Genomic DNA, 6393 nt, shown 5'->3' on the forward strand with positions numbered 1-6393 from the left:
AACCCAAGAACACACTAAGACAGATGCTGGTCCACCCCAAAGACCGCACACCCAAACACAAGAAAAGCAATCTAGTGTATGCGGTCCAATGCAGTGAGGAATGCACAGACCTGTATATTGGGGAGACTAAACAACCACGACACAAACGCATGGCTCAACACAGAAGGGCCAACTCCTCAGGTCAAGACTCTGCAGTCTACTTACATCTGAAGGACAGAGGACACTCGTTTGAGGACCACCAGGTGCACATTTTAGACAGAGAAGATGGATGGTTTGAAAGAGGTGTCAAGGAAGCATCTACACCAGGGTCGAGAAGCCGTCATTGAACAGAGGAGGGGGTCTACGCCACCAATGCTACAATGCTGTCCTTTCATCACCTCCCAGGAAACTCAACAAACGTAACCTATTGGCCTCAGGTGAAGATACCAACGATGGTCGTTCAGTCTTGGCCACAGGTAGTCTTAACAACTGTAACGACGTTACGCCAGCCAGGAACACTAACAAACCAGCGGTATCGACAATCCTGGCAAACGACCCCACTGAGGTTAAATAGTTTCCCTGCCAGTCAGTCAGAACTGAAGAAGTCCTTTGGATGAGGGACAAAACGTCTTCCAGTATCTTCAACCAAGTCCAGTTGCCCTTGACTTTAACCTTCATTGGATAACTATGACCTGGATGACTGAGAATCTTCACAGACAAGTATCGGTAAACACAGATCGGTGAACACATTTTGCGGTATGCAGATGGATTTATTAGTGGCTTAGCTTTGGGAATAATGCTCAGATCACATGTCTGCTATCATAAAATCAAGTTGTTGGTTCGTTTGCTTTCACATCACAAGTAAACCGCACTGGAGTTTGTTTGAAAGCTTACCAAGACCTCCTTGAAGAGGTGATCTTATTCTGTTGTTTGGTCCGCTTTAGGTACGCACCCGCGATTGCTGCATTCACACCTGCCCAAACAAACTGCTCCAAGGGGTTATACGAAATCTAGTGCGATTCAACCGAACTAAATGAGGCAGGTGTGAAAGCGCCCTAAGATTCATCCCCTAAGGATTGTGAATATCTGTACAAAATTTCATTGTTGTTGAGATATTTTTCGTAATGCGTAATGAGCGTAATGCACTCATGTGAGAAAAGAAAAAGTTTGTTCTTGAGATTATTATCTCAGAATTCAAAATTCTGCGAGAAGCTGTCATTTTCTTGAGAGCCTAACTTCATGGAAATAAACATGTCCCGCCTGTTCTGTTTAGTCCAGTTTTATTTTGGACAATGTTAATTCAGAAAAACATCTTTAACCTTTGAAAGTTTTGGCTAAAAAAACCTACTGAAAAAAACACCAACTCACTCGGTGTGGATAGTGCTATTCTTATCAGTATTTCCCATAAATGTTCTCTTCAACATCAGGCCTGCAAAAGGCTCAGAAAAGCTGAAGACCTTATCAGTAGAGGATGAATTTCGCTATGCGACAAATAAAGTACCTTTACGTGAAATATTCAAAGCCTTTTTTTTTGTTTTAATTTTGATCTTTATGGCTTAAAGCTCATGGAAATCAAAACTCCAGTCTCGCAAAATGTATGAATAAAGATTTTTAACACAGAAATGTCGACCTGAGAAGAGCTCTAATCAGCTAATTATCTCAAAACACCTGCAAAGGTTTCCTGAGCCTTTAATCTCTCAGTCTGGTTCTGGTGCTCACAGTGAACATTTCCACGATATTCAGTGTTGGAGCTATATTTTTATTTTTTGTTTATTTTGGGCTTAAGTTAATTTATAGCCTAATTTATTTCTTTTCTTTTCTTGTTAAAGTTAATTTGGTTTATTTTGTATTTATGCTTTAATTGCATTGTCGTTTGTTGGTCACATGGTGTTATGTTCATTTGCATAAGTAGGTCAAGGTGAGAGGTGCTGCAGGCACGAGGGCATATGGTTTTTTACCAGCGTGAGAGAGGCAGCAGAAATGTCTGTAAGCTTGCTTATGTGTGTGAATAAACCTCCTCAAACTCAATCTTGTTATGGACATCACTTTGCTTTGGTACCTCTGAACCTGCGTAAAGCCTAACCATGACGTAGCCTCAAGTGGCCATTTGAGAAGTTTGTTATCATTTGTTTTTGTTTAAGTTTATGGACAAATAGCCACTACATTCAGTTTTTTCGATGCACCTGTCCTGTACTTATTTCAACACGAAACACGATGTGCGATGCCCTGACTAGAGAGTGATTTATAAATGTGAAATCTTTTTTCCTGCAAGAAATGTATCACAAAGGCAGACTAAGTTAATCCTGATGAGAAATTCAACTCTTTTAGTCTTCATTCCAGTACTCTGTGCCTGTCAGGAACTATACTTAATACCTAAACATTTTAAGAATGTGGTTTTTGTTTTCATGTCTTTCATGTTTAAGTCTGTTTTTGGTTCTGTGTTTCTCTGTGTAGTCTTGTTCAGTTAGTTCCTACTCCTGTACATTAGTTAATATATTTTGTGTTTACTCCTGGTCTTGTGTTCCCTGTTCAGTCTTGTGTATTCCCTTGTTCATTTACTGGTTCTGTTTAGCTCTGCATCTCAGCCCTGTGTCATACTTGTGCATTCTTGGTTATTCACTCTGTAAGTGTTCTCTCTGTTACCCCTTGTTGTCTCTGCCTGCCTGCCTCTCTGTTTTCCTGCTGTCTCTCTACCTCCCTCGTTAGCCTCATGTCTGTCACCTGTGTTGCTCCCGCCCTGCTCGTTATCCCTGGTATATATGTGTGGTCTTTCTGTTCAGCCCTTGTCCGGTCATTGTTTGAGTTACCCCCTGTCAGTTGTGTGGATATGCCCCATCGGCTGTTGTCTGCCTTGCTGGTCTTGTTTCCTTTTGGAGTTTGGATTTCTGTTGGGATTATCTTGTTTTTTGGATTCTGCTACCAGCCACTCTGTCAGTAAGTGTGCTTGCCTTTTATTTGTTTTCCCTCAATAAACTCCCGTTGAACTGTACCTCCTCTGCGTTGCGTCCTGCATTTGGGTCCTCCAACCTGCCTTACCACCACTTACCATAACACATTTAGAATGTGATATCCTTCTTCCTTGTAAATTTACAAACTTATCAGTTTACAACATAATGTTGTATAATGAGATTAATTTGTAGTTGTAGTAGTGGGCCGGTCATCAGTGAATGTGTCATGGTGTAAGGAGTCTTTCATTGAACTCTATGTTAAAACCAAGTACATGATTATTGATTTTAGGAAGTCAGCATCCATCCTGAAACTCAGTATTTGTGAGAACTGAAATTGATTTAGTGGAGAACTACAAATATTTGGGTACTGTTTGATGATCGGTTGTGCTTTCAGGCTAATTTGGTTTCCCTTTCTAAGAAGGCACATGAATGTCTTTACTACTTGTGAAAATTTAACTCCTTTAGACCATAACCTGCCCTCCATCTGACAAAAACAGGAGGGAAAGGTTTCAGATGAGGGTTGAAATGCAAAAACAATACAACTTAATCACATTAATCCACCAAAAATACAAAAACAAAGTGTGATCTTACAACTCTGCAGGTTTGTCAAAGACTCCTCACGTGCTACAGTGAAGAGAAATCTCGTTCAACATGTTGCACTCAAACTTTGTAGCTTTGTTCCACTTTTAGTTCTGTGCACAAATGTAAGTGAGTTGCTGGGAAGCAGGTCAAGGTGGTCTCCAGGTGCTTGTTCTCAGTGTTTCTCACATCTGCTGGTAGGACATAAATATCAAAGGTTTGTACCTTATCCTTCAAATGCAAGTAAACTCTTAGGCTTTAGCCCTTCTGTGGTGAGCCATGAGCCTTTTTTTTGTTTTTGTTTTTTTTTTTTTTTTTTGGTAGTTCCCCCATATGAGGTCTGTTCATTCCTCACTGCATTGGATAGCATGCACTAGATTGCTTTTCTTGTGTTTGGGACCATTTACACCTGGTATTAAAATGTGATCCTGTTGCAGTGGAAAGATGCAGATTTCCACTGCACAGGGTGCCAGTATGTGCTCCTTATAGCCTCCTCCTGAGAGCAATACATTCCCCTTGTTCTGGTTTACTGAAGTTATTGTAATACTGTTCAGTAGTCTTGTTTACATTAGGTGTGGGGTGGGTGGTGCTGGTGTATCGTGAGTCCCTGGCTCAAAAAATACACAAGCAGCAATCCCAGGAAAGGGTTGTTTTTTTTTTTTTTTGTGATGAGTGATCAGTGTTTTAAAAGCTGTTTTCAATGTGTCAGATTTTCAAAACATCTGTTTCAGTATTTTAGAAAGGATTGATAAAAAAATTTAATGCCATGGCCGAGTGTCCGGATACAAGGGTCTTCACTTTCATATATGTATATAATAGTAATAGTTTGAACTGTTACTCGAACTTTTTTCACAGTGCTCCAAAAATGTTTTGTGTGCTCCTAATGTTTTTCATTTAGGAGCACATGTGCTTGTCTGGCACCTCCCCAAAGACCACTTTCCCATGGGAGACCCTACCAGGAGCACCAGGATCCAGACAATTGTGGTGTCTCAAAGGGCTCAATCTGAGGCCTAACCCTTCTTAATTTGTACATGCTGCTGCTTGGAGACGTCGTCAGGAGCCACGGCATCAATTTTCAGTTATGCTGATGACACCCAGCTATACATTGCCGTGTCCCCTGATGACCCAGGACCAGTAGACGCGCTATTTATTTATTTATTTTTTTTTTCTAAACATAGTCATGGATGGCAGAACATTTTCTGCAGCTCAGTTGGGACAAAACAGAAGTATTGGGCATTGGTTCGAATCTCAGACGGAGAAACTTAAAATGAAATTGCGAATGCTGGCACTAAGTCCCTGTGAGAAGGTGAAAAACCTGGGAGTTATCTTTGAGTCAAATATTGGAACTATTTCTATGACCGCTTTTTATCATCTCAAGAACATTGCTAGAGTACGACCCTTTCTCTCTCAAGCAAACACTGAGACACTTATCCATGCTTTTATTACTTCCAGGATTGATTACTGTAATTCTCTGCTTTCTGGGCTTCCGAAAAACAAAATCTCTAAACTGCAGCTGGTTCAAAACGCTGCTGCACATCTTTTGACTAAGACCAAAACGAGAACACACATTACCCCTATCCTAAAGTCTCTGCATTGGCTTCCAGTTAATTTTAGAACTGCTTTTAAAATCCTTTTACTACTTTATAAGTCATTTAATGGTATTGGTCCAGAATACTTAGCAGATTTGCTTTTACCTTATGAACCTAGTAGAACCCTCAGGTCCTTTGGTAGTGGCTTTCTAATTATTCCTAAAGCCTCAACTAAAACCTACGATGAGGTATCCTTTCAATGTTATGGCCAGCGTTTGTGGAACTCCCTTCCTGTTGAGCTGAGAGCAGCAGGAAATCTGGACATGTTTAAAGGCAAACTAAAGACATACCTATTTAACCAAGCTTTTAACTGAGCTGTATTTTGGGTGGGGCAGGGATTGATTGTTGGGCTTGACCTGCTTTTATTTCATTTTTCAGTATTTTAACTATTTTAAATGATTCTATAGTGATAAGCACTTTGTTACATGTATTTATATGAAAAGTGCTATATAAATATTGATTGAAGACACATGCCTTGGTGTGGGAGATCCAGGTTCAGTTCCCATTGCGACATCAACTAATGTGTCCCTGAGCAAGACGCTTAACTCCTAATTGCTCCAGAGGCATGTGACCTTACATGTATATAGCAAATGTAAGTCATTTGGATTAAAGCGTCAGCTAAATGGGTTAATGTAATCGTGTTTTTGTAAAACAAAACGTGAATTTTACAACATCAGTCATGTCTGAAGTAGTGAGGAAGAGCATCTTTTGGACAGTTTTACACATGGACAGATAACTGTACATATGTTTAAACAAGAACACTTAAATGCATTGTAAAAATGACTAATACAAATAAGACTCCCCCAAATCCCCAGAACTATTAGCTATGGGACTCAACTATAGTTTCTGTAGATCGGAGTTTAATATTTTAATGTAAAGAAACAGAACACAAGGCGAGGCAAGGTGAGTTTATTTGTGTATCATAATGAGGTGAAAATTGATTCATTACAGTAGAATAAAATTAAAACAGACTAAACAGAAAATAAAAAAATATTAATCAAAGTCTTATAGAAAAATAAAAAATAGAATTTAAATTTATTTTTTTTGGTCGAGTAACTGTATTTAACTCTATGGCCAAAAGTATCTGTACACCTGCGTTCATAAAGCCAGCCAGGTATGAGATGGTCAGCAATTGCATGAGTGTAAGTTTCAGATGTCCAAATCCTTTTGGCCATATGGTGATTTGGAATTCCGACAGTTTCATTGTTTGTTTTTTTTTTTTTTGTTTGTTTTTTTGATTACTTCTCTCATCACAAACTGAAAACATTCTGTTGAGTCAGTACGCTTTTACGCCGTAC

The sequence above is a fragment of the Micropterus dolomieu genome, linkage group LG08 (genome assembly GCF_021292245.1).
Source record: "Micropterus dolomieu isolate WLL.071019.BEF.003 ecotype Adirondacks linkage group LG08, ASM2129224v1, whole genome shotgun sequence".
NCBI lineage: Eukaryota > Metazoa > Chordata > Actinopteri > Centrarchiformes > Centrarchidae > Micropterus > Micropterus dolomieu.